The 16,189-nt window shown below is 48.7% G+C and overlaps 1 protein-coding gene across 15 annotated transcripts in view; it reads left to right on the top strand.

The window, feature by feature from the left end:
- The window catches only part of EPB41L1 (erythrocyte membrane protein band 4.1 like 1), a 135,644-nt gene that overhangs the window by 68,160 nt on the left and 51,295 nt on the right, over window positions 1-16,189 (top strand). For 2 of the 15 annotated variants that reach the window (XM_038750399.1, XM_038750396.1), the window contains exon 1: window positions 8,113-8,366. The exons of the other annotated variants lie outside the window; for them this stretch is intronic. The gene's annotated coding sequence lies outside the window, so the exon portion shown is untranslated. Of the gene's footprint in view, window positions 1-8,112; window positions 8,367-16,189 lie in introns of those variants that run through there. 15 annotated transcript variants of the gene reach the window in all.

Genomic DNA, 16,189 nt, shown 5'->3' with positions numbered 1-16,189 from the left:
GTGGGCAGGGAATGTGTCTGTTGATTGTTGCATTATACTCTCCCAAGTGCTTCGTTCCGTGCTCTGCACACAGTGAGCACTCAATAAATAGGGTTGAGTGAATGTTCTGCGCATAGTAAGTGTTCAATAAATACCACTGATTGATTGATTCCCCATTAAAGCTTTCTTAGGACCTAGAAGTTGGGTTTCATTCTGTCCCGGGATGCTTTTCCTCCTCAAATCCAACCTACAATTACTCTTCCCCGCTTCAAAGCCTTATTGAAGACTTGTCTCCTCCAAGAGGCCTTCCCGGACTAAGCCTCCCCTCTTCCTCTTCCACTCCCTTGTGTGTCCCCCTGACTTGATCCCTCTGTTCTTTTCCCGTCCCATTCATTCAATGGTATTTATTGAGCGCTTACTGTGTGCAGAGCACTGTACTAAGCACTTGGGAAGTACAATTGGCGACAGATAGAGATGGTCCCTGCCCAACAGCGGGCTCACAGTCTAGAAGGGGGAGACAGACAACAATAGAAGACACGTGGACAGGTGTCAAGTCATCAGAATAAATAGAAATCAATCAATCAATCATATTTATTGAGCGCTTACTGCGTGCAGAGCACTGTACTAAGCGCTTGGGAATAAAGCTAGATGCACATCATCAACAAAATAAATAGAACAGTAAATACGTACAAGGAAAATAGAGTAATAAATCTGTACAAACATATATACAGGTGCTGTGGGGAGGGGAAGGAGGTAGGGCGGTGGGGATGGGGAGGGGGAGAGGAAAAAGGGAGCTCAATCTGGGAAGGCCTCTTGGAGGAGGTGAGCTCAGAGGGGCAGAAACCACTACTTTTCGCCTTCATAGCAGATTCATTTTCTGCTTTATCAAATCTGATTGGGAAGTAGCTCCCTCCCCCTCCTCCCCATGATTGTGAACCCCATGTGGGACTTGTACCGTTTCGGATCTGATTACCTTGTATAATAATAATAATGATGATGATGATGGTATTTGTTAAGCGCTTACTATGTGCAAAGCACTGTTCTAAGTGGTGGGGGGGATACAAGGTGATCAGGTTGTCCCACGGGGGGGCTTACAGTCTCAATCCCCATTTTACAGATGAGGGAACCGAGGCACAGAGAAGTGAAGTGACTCGCCCAGAGTCACACAGCTGACAATTGGCTGTCGGGATTTGAACCCATGACCTCTGACTCCAAAGCCCGGGCTCTTTCCACTGAGCCACACGGCTTCAGAACAGTGCCTGGAACATAATAATTGCCTAACAAATACCATTAAAAAAAATCCCCATTCTCCTTTCCCTTTTAGACCGTGAGCCCCATGTAGGGCAGGGAGAGTATCTGATCCGGTGGTCTTGTCTCTACCCCGTGCTTAGTACTAGTAAGCCTTAACAAATACCATTATTATTAGGATTATCTTTAGAAAGACCAGGGATAAGGCAAGCTGGCGAGTTTGCTCTTCCTTGGAGCAAGCTGACTAACCCGTGGGGAGGGAGAGGGAAGCGGGAGGCCTAATGGGTAGAGCTGGAGCCTGGGATCTGGGTTCTAATCCCAGCTCTGCTGCTGGTCTGCTGTGTGACCTTAGGCAAGTCACTTCACTTCTCTGGGCCTCAGTTACCTCACGAAAAATGGGGATGAAGACTGTGAGCCCCATGTGGGACAGCGACTGTGTCCAACCTGCTTGCCTTGTATCTACCTCAGTGCTTAGAGCAGCGCTGGGCACATAGTAAGCGCTTACGTGGCTCAGTGGAAAGAGCCCGGGCTTTGGAGTCAGAGGTCATAGGTTCGAATCCTGGCTCCGCCACATGTCTGCTGTGTGACCTTGGGCAAGTCACTTAACTTCTCTGAGCCTCAGTTCCCTCATCTGGAAAATGGGGATGAAGACTGTGAGCCCCACGGGGGACAACCTGATCACTTTGTAGACCCCCCCCCCCCCCCAGTGCTTAGAACAGTGCTTCGCACATAGTAAGCGCTTACCAAATGCCAACATTATTATTATTATTATAGGTTCAAATCCCGGCTCCACCAATTGTCAGCTGTGTGACTTTGGGCAAGTCACTTCACTTCTCTGTTCCTCAGTTTCCTCATCTGTAAAATGGGAATTAATGAATGAATCAATCAATCAGTCGTATTTATTGAGTGCTTACTGTGTGCAGAGCACTGTACTAAGCGCTTGGGAAGTACAAGTTGGCAACATATACAGACGGTCCCTACCCAACAGTGGGCTCACAGTCCAGAAGACTGTAAGCCCCCCATGGGACAACCTGATAATTATAATAACAATAATTATAATAATAATAAGAATAAGAATAAGAATAATGGCATTTGTTAAGCGCTTACTATGTGCAGAGCACTGTTCTAAGCGCTGAGGGGGAATACAAGGTGATCACCTTGTAACCTTCCCAGTGCTTAGAACAGTGCTTTGCACATAGTAAGCGTTTAATAAATGCCATCATCATCATTATCCGCTGTGTGACTTTGGGCGAGTCACTTAACTTCTCTGGGCCTCAGTTCCCTCATCTGGAAAATGGGGATGAAGACTGTGAGCCCCACGTGGGACAACCTGATCACCTTGTATCCCCCCAGCGCTTCGCACATAGCAAGCGCTTAACAAATGCCATCAACAAATGTATTATTATTAAATACCATTATTATCATCATTATTATTATTCGGAAAGAGCCCGGGCTTTGGAGTCAGAGGTCATGGGTTCAAATCCCGGCTCCGCCAACTGTCAGTTGTGTGACTTTGGGCAAGTCACTTCACTTCTCTGTGCCTCAGTTACCTCATCTGTAAAACGGGGATTAAAACTGTGCGGCCCCATGGGACAACCTGATCACCTTGTCACCTCCCCAGTGCTTAGAACAGTGCATTGCGCATAGTAAGCGCTTAACAAATACCATCATTATTAACAGTAAACAGACACAGAGAGAATTGGCCACCTGCTGATTGAACCCAAACCCTCGCCCACCCTAGAGGAGGCCTTGGAGCTGTATCTCCCTAGGGAGGTGACCAGCACAATGTCTATTTGGTTGCTCTGGAAATCAGGGGGAAAAGCCAATTTACTTCTTCATTTCACATCCATCATCACCACCGTGTAACCAGGCCTGAACTCCAGATATACAAGCGGAATAAGTGAATTTGTCCAACCGAATTCAGTTCCATTCCAACCCCGCCGGTCGGGGCACTGAAACCCAGAACAGGTTCAACCGGGAAAGTTGATCCCATTATGAACTGGCTCCCCACCCATGGGCCCGGTCTGGAGGCGGCCAGGGGGTTGGCTGTTGGATTTGTGTGTGTGTGTATGTGTGTGTTTGTGTGTTTGAGGAGTTGGGTGGGGACGTGAAAGGGGGTGGTGACCATAGTATCTTCTAAACCCTCAGGCTTTAGTCCCTTGTCCCTCCCAGGAAGTAGAGAATACTGAGGGGTGGGGGCTGTCTTAGGAAGCAGAATAATAATAATATTACAATTGCAGTATTTGTTAAGCACACTGTGTACTGAGCACTGGCATAGAGACAAGATAATCAAGTTGGACACAATCCCTGCCCCACGTGGAGCTCACGCTCTTAATCCCCATTCTACAGATGAGGAAACTGAGGCCCAGTGAAGTGACTTGCCCAAGGTCACACAGCAGACAAGTAGCAGAGTCAGGACCATTTATTTATTTATTTATTTACTTGCTTGCTTGCTTGCTTATTTATTTATTTATTTATCTATTTATTTATCTATTTATTTATTTATCTATCTATCCATTCATTTATTTATTTATTTTACTTTTTAAGCACCTGTATATATGTATATATGCTTGTACATATTCATTACTCTATTTATTTATTTATTTATTTTACTTATACATATCTATTCTATTTATTTTATTTTGTTAGTATGTTTGGTTTTGTTCTCTGTCTCCCCCTTTTAGACTGTGAGCCCACTGTTGGGTAGGGACTGTCTCTAGATGTTGCCAACTTGGACTTCCCAAGTGCTTAGTACAGTGCTCTGCACATAGTAAGCGCTCAATAAATACGATTGATGATGATGATGATGATATTTATTACTCTATTTACTTATTTTACTTGTACATATCTATTCTATTTATTTTATTTTGTTAGTATGTTTGGTTTTGTTCTCTGTCTCCCCCTTTTAGACTGTGAGCCCACTGTTGGGTAGGGAGTGTCTCTAGATGTTGCCAACTTGTACTTCCCAAGCGCTTAGTACAGTGCTCTGCACACAGTAAGCGCTCAATAAATACAATTGATTGATTGATTGATTGATTGATTGATAATATGTTTTGTTTTGTTGTCTGTCTCCCCCTCCTAGACTGTGAGCCCACGGTTGGGTAGGGACCGTCTGTATGTGTTGCCAACTTGTACTTCCCAAGCGCTTAGTACAGTGCTCTGCACACAGTAAGCGCTCAATAAATATGATTGATTGATTGATTGATTCTCATAGAGGTGGAGATGGGATTAGAATCAGGTCTCCAGATTCAGAGGACCATGCTCTTTCCACCAGACCATGCTGCTTCTTGTTGGGTAGGGACCGTCTCTATATGTTGCTAACTTGTACTTCCCAAGCACTTAGTACAGTGCTCTGCACACAGTAAGCGCTCAATAAATATGATTGATTGATTGATTGACTGATTGAAGAAATACTCTCCGTCCCTTAGAATTGGGTCTCAGATCTGTTGCCCTGCCAGGGGGCTTGGGTGGGGTGGCAGGGAATAATAATAATAATAATGATGGCATTTGTTAAGCGCTTACTATGTGCCAAGCACTGTTCTAAGCACTGGAGGAGTTACAAGGTCATTAGGTTGTCCCACACGGGGCTCACAGTCTTAATCTCTGTTTTCTAGATGAGGTAACTGAGGCACAGAGGAGTTAAGTGACATGCCCAAAGTCACACAGCTAAGTGGCTGTGTCAGGATTAGAACCTATGACCTCCGACTTCTAAGCCCGGGCTCTTTCCTCTAAGCCATTCTGCTTCTCTATGTATTTGGAAGCTCTCAAAGGATCTGGAGAAGCAGCGTGGCTCAGTGGAAAGAGCACGGGCTTTGGAGTCAAGGGTTCAAATCCTGACTCTGCCACTTGTCAGCTGTGTGACTTTGGGCAAGTTGCTTAACTTCCCTGTGCCTCAGTTACCTCATCTGGAAAATGGGGATTAGGACTGTGAGCCCCCCCATGGGACAACCTGATCACATTGTAACCACCCCAGCGCTTAGAACGGTGCTTTGCTCATAGTATGTGCGTAACAATAATAATAATAATAATAACAATAATAATAATAATAATGGTATTTGTTAAGCGCTTACTATGTGCAAAGCACCGTTCTAAGTGCTGGGGTAGATACAAGGTGATCAGGTTGTCCCACATGGGGCTCACAGTCTTATTCCCCATTTTACAGATGAGGTAACTGAGGCCCAGAGATGCTAAGTGACTTGCCCAAAGTCACACAGCTGACAATTGGCAGAGCCGGGATTCGAACCCTTGACCTCTGACTCCAAAGCCCATGCTCTTTCCATTAAGCCACGCTGCTTCTCAATAATATAAATAATAATAAATGCCATCATTATCATTATTATCATTATCCAAAGAAGGCCCACAGGACCCCTCCTAATCCCCAGATCACTGACCTGGTGGAGCAGATGGCATTTATTAAGTGCTTTCTATGTGCAAAGCACTGTTCTAAGCGCTGGGGAGGTTACAAGGTGAGCAGATTGTCCCACGGGGGGGCTCACACTCTTAATCCCCATTTTCCAGACGAGGTCACCAAGGCCCAGAGAGGTGAAGTGATTTGCCCAAAGTCACCCAGCTGCCAATTGGCAGAGCCGGGATTTGAACCCATGACCCCTGAATCCAAAGTCCACGCTCTTTCCACTGAGCCACGCTGCTTCTCTACAGGTGCTGTGGGGAGGGGAAGGGGGCGTTCCTTATCGGCCATCATCCCTGGATGTTGGTTTTGGTGGGGGCCGGGTTTTTGTTATTTTAAGAGAGAGCGTCAGCCTCCGGTTTGGAGCCTCCCTCCCATGGGCGCTCCATACGCCCCTCTCCCCCACCAGAGGATTTAAGAGTATTGGGTGTCATCTACTACTGCTACTGCTGCTATTCCATCTGTAAAATGGGGACTAAGACTGCAAGCCCCACGTGGGACAACCTACTCACCTTGTATCTACCTCAGTGCTTGAAACGGCGCTTGGCACATAGTAAGCGCTTAATAAATACCATCATTATTATTGCATATTGAGCGCTTACTGTGTGCAGAGCACTGTACTAAGCGCTTGGGAAGTCCAAGTCGGCAACCTGTAGAGACGGTCCCTGCTCAACAACGGGCTCACAGTCTTCACAGTCTTATGAGAAGCAGCATTGCTCAGGACAATAGCCCGGGCTTTGGAGTCAGAGGTCGTGGGTTCGAATTTCGGCTCCGCCAGTTGTCAGCTGTGACTTTGGGCAAGTAACTTCACTTCTCTGGGCCTCAGTTCCCTCATCTGTAAAATGGGGGATTAAGACTGTGAGCCCCCCGTGGGACAACCTAATCACCTTGTAACCTCCCCAGTGCTTAGAACGGGGCTTTGCACATAGTAAGCGCTTAATAAATGCCATTATTATTATTATTATTATTATTATTATTATTATTATTATTACTGCTTCTGTCTTGGTAGCTGAGTGGGTGGTTATCCCAATTTTGCAGATGAGAAGACTGAGGCTGCCATAATGACAGGAATATTTACTGAGCGGGTAGAGAAATTGGGTCTCTTTGTGTCAAGCAATCTGTCTGTCCCAAAGGCTGGAGGGCACAGGTAAGCCCCCCAAATGCCCCCCATCTCCAGGCTCAGGATCATCATCATCATCAATCGTATTTATTGAGCGCTTACTGTGTGCAGAGCACTGTACTAAGCGCTTGGGAAGTACAAATTGGCAACATATAGAGACAGTCCCTACCCAACAGTGGGCTCACAGTCTAAAAGGATGAGGATTGGGAAACCTGAACAGAACCATACTGTCCCATAACTGCTCCCTCCCCACTCCCTCTGCCTTGCTGCCCCTGGGACTAATAATAATAATAACAATAATAATAATAATGGCATTTATTAAGCGCTTACTATGTGCAAAGCAATGTTCTAAGCGCTGGGGAGGTTACAAGGTGATCAGGTTGTCCCATGGGGGGACTCACAATCTTAATCCTCATTTTACAGGTGAGGTAACTGAGGCACAGAGAAGTTAAGTGACTTGCCCAAAGTCACACAGCCGACAATTGGACTACCCACATTCCCTGTCCCAGAGATCCAGGGATGGAGGAAGGGGACATTTCCCATTTTCCATGCGCCCCCCCCACCCCCACCCTTCTAAATTTGGAAATCAGCCTTCAGAGCCTGAAGCCCAAGAAATAATAATAATAATGATGATGGCATTTGTTAAGCGCTTACTATGTGCAGAGCACTGTTCTAATGACTAATAATGAGCCCACTGTTGGGTTACTCTATTTATTCATTTATTTTACTTGGACATATCTATTCTATTTATTTTATTTTGTTAATATGTTTGGTTTTGTTCCCTGTCTCCCCCTTCTAGACTGTGAGCCCACTGTTGGGTAGGGACCGTCTCTATATGTTGCCAACTTGGACTTCCCAAGCACTTAGTACAGTGCTCTGCCCACAGTAAGTGCTCAATAAATACGATTGATTGATTGATTTGAGGGTGAGAGGCGGGGAGAGAGTGACTGTGCAGGGTTTTAGTGTCCTCTCCCTCATGGTTCCCAAAGCTAGGAGGAATAATGGAGGGTGATTCACGGATGGCAGCGGTCACCTCCGACGGGGGCGGTGGCTCGACCTCTCTGGGCACCGAGGCGGGCGGATGGCATCCTCCCGGGGCTCCCGCTCCACACCCCCTCCTCCTCGTCTTCCTCCTCTCCCCCTTCTTCCCCACCGGCGTGAGCCCGGAGGATGGAGAGCGGGAAGGGGACTGGTCTCAGTTTCTGGAGAGGTGCGTGCGTGCCTGCGTTGTGCGTGGCCGGGGGGCGGCGAGAAGGGATGGAGAGAGGGCGGGCTGGGTGGCAGGGGAGCACCGAGCTGTTGACTGGCTGAGCAGGGAGAGCACCAGCGAGGACTCCACAACTCTCCGCGGGAAGGAGGCCGAGAGCTCAGCGGTCCCCGGAGCTGGCCCGCTGCGTGCGCGTGCGTTTCGAACTGTGTCAAGAGGCAGGCCTGCCTGGGAGTGTGGGAACCGAGCCCAGCTCCCTGCACCGGGAAGACTCTACTGCAACTGCAGTCTGCATCAATCAATGCGCGGGGGTGTGCAACTTCGAACGCAGCCCGCTCTGCAGAGAACCGCGCGGCCGGGGCGGCCGGGAGCCCGGCCTGGACATGGGGCCGCCCGGGATCGAGGTAGGGGCTGGCCGCAGGACGGAGAAGGGGAGCGGAGGAGAGAGGGAGAGGCCGAGGCGGACCCTCGCACCGGTCAGCGCATCCCGGCCTTCTCTTCCTCCTCCCCGCGGCTCTGATGTTTCCCACCACCGCAGGGTCCCCCCCTTCCCAAGCAGGAGGACCTTGAGCTGGCGGGGAAGCAGGGAGGGAGGGAGAGAGACGGGGGGAGATGTGGGTCAGTTGCAGATTCCTCAGATCCTCAGGGAAGGGCGGCCGCCTCTTTGAACGTCCCAGGGCTGAGGACCCACCAAATACCGATCCGTTCCGGGAGGAGAGGTCGCGATGCCAGCCGGGACAGGGCGCTGCTCAGTGAGGCTGCCCGGTGCTCTGTACCCAAACTCTGTTCTGTTTTGGTTGGGGGGTGAGGGCAGGGAGGAGAGGCTCACATCCTCCAGGGCCCCCCCAAACCTTCTGAGCCCCTTCCCAGGCTGGCTGGAGGGCGTAGCTGGAGGCAGCTGTGGCCTGACCCCGATGCCGGTCTAGGCCCCCGATTGTCCAGAGCTGCCAGATTATTCCTGGCCTTTCCCTGCCCGGCTGGGCTGCCCACCCCTCCCACTCTGTCGTCTCCGCTGAGACCCAGAGCCGGGGACTCCGTACCCACCATCCATCCCCGTCCTCGTTGCCTGGGCTGTTGGGGCTCCTTTGAGCACCACTGGGGCAGATGGAGGGCGGGCACCCATGCTCAGGATGTTACCCGGCGTCACGGTCACTTGACGGGGCAAATCAACATCTGACCCATTCTTAGGTCACAGAAGTGACCAGGCCCGTGCCCGGTCTGCACTGGGAAAACTGGGTTTGACCCAGGGGTGGGCAGCAGACTGGGGCGATAGGAGGTGTTTGTGGGGAATAAGGGGGTCGGGGGGAGAGGTTGCTTATCACGGTGCCCAAGGCGGTTGGAAAGGAATGGCTGGGACACTGACTTTGGAAGGCCCGGATCCAATCCGCTCCGCTTCCCTTGCCTCCCTCCCTTATCCCCGGGTAGGGATCGTGGCACCAATCTGCAGCCCCAGGTCTGGAGAGTGACTGAGCCCCCAGCCCTCAGAAGTCGGGGGCTGGGGGCGGTTATTGAGGGGGATTGACTGGCCCAACCAACCCAACCCTTTGGCCTTGGGCTGGGAGGATTTGGGCACGAGTCAGGGGGGCACCAGAGGAAGCAGTGCCCACTCACGGTGGCGAGAGCTCAGGGTGACTCGCCCTGAAGTGAGGACGCATTGAACAGCCGAAGAACGGCCAGGCCCCTGGCATTCGCTCAGCCAGATGGTGCCCTGGCAGGGCCAGCTGGTGCCAATTTCCTCCCTGGGGGCTGCCCTTGGGCTAGCGGTTCTGAGGGCCCAGCCCTGCAGAAGGCCACAGGGCACCGCAGAGGGCAAATGACAAAAATCTGGGCTGGGGGGAAGCCTCCCCCCGGCGTGTCTCCATCTGGGCCTCGTCCCTGGGCCGGGGAGGGCAGAGAGGGCACACCCGCTGTGCCAGGCTTCCCTGGGAGGGACTGAGACTGGGAGTCCATTCATTCATTCATTCATTCATTCAATCGTATTTATTGAGCGCTTACTGTGTGCAGAGCACTGGACTAAGCGCTTGGGAAGTACAAGTTGGCAACGTATAGAGACGGTCGCTACCCAACAACAGGCTCACAGTGTAGAGGGAGGAGACAGACAACAAAACAAAATACGTGGACAGGTGTCAAGTCATCAGAATAAATAGAAATAAAGCTAGATGCACATCATCAACAAAGTAAATGGAATAGTAAATATGTACAAGTAAAATAGAGTAATAAATTCATTCAATTGTATTTATTGAGCGCTTACTGTGTGCAGAGCACTGGACTAAGCACTTGGGAAGTCCAAGTTGGCAACAGATAGAGATGGTCCCTACCCAACAGTGGGCTCACAGTCTAGAAGGGGGAGACAGAGAACGAAACAAAACATATTAACAAAGTAAAATAAATAGAATAAGTATGTACAAATAAAATAGAGTAATAAATACGTACAGACATATATACATATATACAGGTGCTGTGGGGAGGGGAAGGAGGTAAGGCGGAGGGGATGGAGAGGGGGAGGAGGGGGAGAGGAAGAGGGGTCAAGGGAGAGAAGCAGCGTGTTCTAGCATATTCATTATAATAATAATGATGATGATGGCATTTATTAAGCACTTACTATGTGCAAAGCACTGTTCTAAGCGCTGGGGAGGTTACAAGGTGATCAGGTTGTCCCACGGGGGGCTCACAGTCTTAATCCCCATTTTCCAGATGAGGGAACTGAGGCCCAGAGAAGTGAAGTGACTTGCCCAAAGTCACACAGCTGACAATTGGTGGAGCTGGGATTCAAACCCATGCCCCCTGACTCCAAAGCCCGGGCTCTTTCCACTGAGCCACGCTGCTTCTCTAAAGCACTGGCTTGGAAGTCAGAAAGACCTGGGTTCTAATCCTGGCTCCGCCACTTGTCTGCTGTGAACTTGGGCAAACCATTTGACTTCTCCGTTACCTCATCTGTAAAATGGGGATTGAGACAGTGAGCCCCATGTTGGACATGGACTGTTTCCAACTTATTAGCCTAGTAATAATAATAATGATGGCATTTATTAAGCGCTTACTATGTGCAAAGCACTGTACTAAGCACTGGGGAGGTTCAAAGGTGATCAGGTTGTGCCATGGGGGGCTCACAGTCTTAATCCCCATTTTCCAGATGAGGTCACTGAGGCCCAGAGAAGTGAAGTGACTTGCCCAAAGTCACACAGCTGACAATTGGTGAAGCTGGGATTTGAACCCGTGACCTCTGACTCCAAAGCCCGAGCTCTTTCCACTGAGCCATGCTGCTTCTCTAGTACAGTGCCTGGCACATAGTAAATACTTAAACAAGTTGCCACTAAGGAAAAAAGAAATAGGAGGAAGAAGAGGAGGAGAAGAGCCTTGGCCACGAAGCTCAGTCTGATGAGGGAGGGACTTACTTGTACATATCTATTCTATTTATTTTATTTTGTTAGTATGTTTGGTTTTGTTCTCTGTCTCCCCCTTTTAGACTGTGAGCCCACTGCTGGGTAGGGACTGTCTCTATATGTTACCAACTTGTACTTCCCAAGCGCTTAGTACAGTGCTCTGCACACAGTAAGCGCTCAAGAAATACGATTGATGATGATGATGATGATAATTCCTACCGGGTTTCAGGGTTTAGTGCTGTGCTTTGCACACAGTAAGCGTTTAATAAATACCGTCCCTACTACTGGGAAAGGAATCTGTGTATAAGGTTTGCTGGAGGCTGAGTCATTCCCAGAGCCAATTCCCACTTTAAGAGAAGAGACTTCCAATCAATCAATCAATCAATCAATCAATCGTATTTATTGAGCGCTTACTGTGTGCAGAGCACTGTACTAAGCGCTTGGGAAGTACAAGTTGGCAACATATAGGGACAGTCCCTACCCAACAGTGGGCTCACTTCCAAATGAGAATGAGAGGGATCCGAACCGGGAGGGAGTCCTCTGAAGTCATGCCGCCCCTGGATCAGAAAGGCCGTCCATCCAGCCCAGGATTCTGTCTTTGACGGGGACAGCAGGAGCGGTTTGAAGAGTTGTCAATCGGTCAGTTATTCACTGGCTTAGTACAGTGCTCAAGCGCTTAGTACAGTGCTCTGCACATAGTAAGCGCTCAATAAATACGATTGATGATGGTTTAAATGATTTATTAACTGGGCGCAGAGCCTGTCCTGGGTGCCGACTTGTACTTCCCAAGCGCTTAGTACAGTGCTCTGCACACAGGAAACGCTCAATAAATATGATTGAATAAATTAATTAATAACGGCATATATGCATACTATATGTAGTTCATATATACATATACATATATACTATATGTGTGTATATACTACACTATATGTATAGTATATAGTGTGTGTGTATATATAACCAGATATAGTATATATACTATATACTATATATAGTATATATATAGTATATATACAGTAGTATATACTATATACACTACTATATAGTATATATGCTATATATATACTACTATATAGTAGTATATGTATATGCTAGTAGTACTAGTATATACTAGTACTAGTACTATAGTCCTAGTACTATATACTAGTAGTAGTATAGATATACTATATATACTACTATATAGTAGTTTATATATAGTATATATAATATATAGATAGATAGCTATATATATATACATACATATGTGTGTGTGTATATATATATATATATATATACACACACTCCCTGTCCACGAGGCACTTACAGTCTAAGGGGAAATGGGTAAAGGTGGGCAGGGGGATGGACAGGATTGGGTTTTGTCTTCTGGTTTTGGTCCCTCAGAAGGGTTCAAAGCATGTCGTGTTGCAGCTGGGGTCTGGGCCATTGTAGCTGTCGGGGAATACAGGGTCAGAGCGGCGTGGCGGAGCCGTTAATTTGCGGGATTAGTATTTCTGCTGACTTGGGTATGCTTCTAAGAGCCACACAAGCACTGCACTGTCTCCGTCCGGGAGGCTGAAGCTATGTGCTGCTTGCTTCTGTGCTTGTCGTGTGACCGCCTTCAAGTTTTCGCGTTTCTTTTATGGAATTTAAGCGCTTACTATGTGCCAGGCATTTTACTAAGTGCTGGGCAAGTCACTTCACTTCTCTGGGCCTCAGTTCCCTCATCTGGAAAATGGAGATGAAGACTGTGACCCCCCTGTGGGACAACCTGATCACCTTGTAACCTCCCCAGCGCTTAGAACAGTGCTTTGCACACACAGTAAGCGCTTAATAAATGCTATCATTATTGTTATTATTATTATTATTATTATTATGCAAGCTGATCAGGTTGTATGAGCCACATGGGGCTCACGGTCTTCATCCCTGTTTTACCAATGAGCAAACTGAGGCATGGAGAATAATAATAATAATGGTGGCATTTGTTAAGCACTTACTATGTGCAAAGCGCTGTTCTAAGCGCTGGGGCAGGATACAAGGTAATCAGGTTGTCCCACTTAGGGCTCACAGTCTTAATCTCCATTTTATAGATGAGTTAACTGAGGCACAGAGAAGTCAAGTGGCTTGCCCAGGGTCACACAGCTGACAAGCGGCAGAGCTGGGATTAGAACCCAGGTCCTTCCGACGCCCAGGCCCGGGCTCCAGCCGCGAGGCCACGCTGTTTTGAGGCCCGGCGCCCCTTTGGAAGCTGTCAGTCATGCCCGTGGGAGGGAAGCCAGTGCGCCTGTGGGACCGGAGCCAGATTTGACATGTGAGGAGAGCCGGGTGTCCTTGGGTTGCTTATTTTTACTTAACTGTATCAGTGGGTAACGTAAACCTAAGACAGATTTGCTGTTTCCACAATTACTCTTCCACCATGAGTAATTATAAGAATAACAAAGAGTTTCCACTCCAGCCCAGAGGCTCCCTCTGCTTCGGAGAACGTGGGGGTGTCGTGGGGAGCGGGGGGAGAACTGTGGCCAAGGCCTCACCCGCGTCTCATTTCTAGTGGCAGGATTATTGACTTTGTTTCGGCCTTCAATCAATCAATCAATCAATCGTATTTATTGGGCGCTTACTGGGTGCAGAGCACTGTACTGAGCGCTTGGGAAGTACAAGATGGCAACATAGAGAGGCGGTCCCTTCCCAACAGCGGGCTCACAGTCTTCAGAGATGGGGGAGAAGGAGAGGAAGAATGGCGATGTGTGTGGAGCGCATACTGTGTAGCTCATCATCATCATCATCAATCGTATTTGTTGAGCGCTTACTATGTGCAGAGCACTGTACTAAGCTCTTGGGAAGTACAAGTTGGCAACATATAGAGACAGTCCCTACCCAACAGTGGGCTCACAGTCTAAAAGGGGGAGAAAGAACTGTTCTAAGCGCTGGGGAGGTTACAAGGTGATCAGGTTGTCCCACGGTTGGCTCACAGTCTTCATCCCCATTTTACAGATGAGGGAACTGGGGCCCAGAGAAGTTAAGTGACTTGCCCAAAGTCACACAGCTGAAAGTTGGCGGAGCCGGGATTTGAGCCCATGACCCATGACCTCTGACTCCAAAGCCCAGGCTCTTTCCACTAAGCCACGCGGCTTCTCCAAGCCCAGCACTGTACTGCAGCGTGGCTCAGTGGAAAGAGCGCGGTCTTTGGAGTCAGAGGTCGTGGGTTCTAATCCTGCTCCGCCACTTGTCAGCTGTGTGACTTTGGGCAAGTCACTTAACTTCTCTGTGCCTCAGTTACCTCATCTGGAAAATGAGGATTAAGACTGTGAGCCCCATGTGGGACAACCTGATTACCTTGTATCTCCCCCAGCGCTTAGAACAGTGCTTGGCGCATAGTAAGCGCTTAACAAATACCAAAATTATTATTATTATTATTATTATTACTGAGTGCCGGAGTAGATGCGGGGTAGTTAGGCCGGCCATGGTCCCCGTCCCACATGGGGCTCGCGGTCCAAATGGGAGAGAGAGCTGGCTCTGAATTCCGTTTTACGGATGAGGAAACTTAGAAGCGATTTACCCAAAGCCGCACGGCAGGCCAGCGGCGGAGCAGAATTTGAACCCAGGTCCTCTGACTCCCAGGGGCGTGCTGTTTGCTATTTCCCGGCAACAGGGGAGTAATAAGGCTGCCGTCCTGGGGTAAACGGTCGGGTGAGGTCACAGGGGAGTGTGCCTTTATGAGAAGCGGTGGGGCTCAGTGGGCTTTGGAGTCAGAGGTTGTGGGTTCAAATCCCGGCTCCGCCACCTGTCAGCTGGGTGACTTTGGACAAGTCACTTCACTTCTCTGGGCCTCATTTTCTCATCTGTAAAATGGGGATTAAGAATGTGAGCCGTCCAAGTTGGCAACATATAGAGACGGTCCCTACCCAACAGTGGGCTCACAGTCTGGAAGACATAGTAAGCGCTTAATAAATGCCATCGTTATTATTATTTATTATTTCTAGGCAGGACGTCCCCTAAGTAGCCTGACCCTCTGCCTTTCTCTCTCAAGTTTTCCTACAATAGTGATATCTCTGTCGCTGTGGACTTGGAGGGAGTGGGGAGGGTCGGGGGCAGTCAAAGCTGATGGCGTTCTGGGAGGGAAGGACCTCCAGCTAAGAGTTGTCAGTGACACAATGCTCCCCTCTAGACTGTAAGGTCGTTGTGGGCAGGGAATGTGTCAGTTTATTGTTGCATTGCACTCCCCAAAGCGCTTAATACAGTGCTCTGCACACAGTTAATGCTCAATAAATATGATTGAGTGAGCAGTGGGGGCCAGGGACCTGCTGATAGTGTCGAGTCCGCGAGCAGCGTGGAGCTTGTGTCCTTCTGATCTTTGCCTGGGAGCTCAGGCCTGAATCTTTGCCCTTTTTGTTTTTAATCGATCAATCAATCAATCGTATTTATTGAGCACTTACTGTGTGCAGAGCACTGTACTAAGCGCTTGGGAAGTCCAAGTTGGCAACATATAGAGACAGTCCCTACCCAACAGTGGGCTCACAGTCTAAATTTTAATATTAGATTTTAATATTAATTTGAATATTTCTTGGTAAAGTGCTTAGTGCCAGACACCCTTCTAAGCGCTGGAGGAGGTACAAGCTAATGAGGTTGGACCCTGTCCCTGTCCCACATGGGGCTCGCAGTCATTTTTTAGATTGTGAGCCCACTGTTGGGTAGGGACTGTCTCTATATGTTGCCAACTTGTACTTCCCAAGCGCTTAGTACAGTGCTCTGCACATAGTAAGCGCTCAATAAATACGATTGATTGATTGATCTTACAGATGAGGTAACCCAGGCACAGAAAAGTGACTTGCCCAAGGTCACAATGTAGATGAGTGGCAGAGGCGGCATTC

Source organism: Tachyglossus aculeatus, chromosome 8 (genome assembly GCF_015852505.1).
Source record: "Tachyglossus aculeatus isolate mTacAcu1 chromosome 8, mTacAcu1.pri, whole genome shotgun sequence".
Lineage (NCBI taxonomy): Eukaryota > Metazoa > Chordata > Mammalia > Monotremata > Tachyglossidae > Tachyglossus > Tachyglossus aculeatus.
Note: the sequence above shows the minus strand (reverse complement) of the source record. Positions and strands in the feature narration are given on the sequence as shown.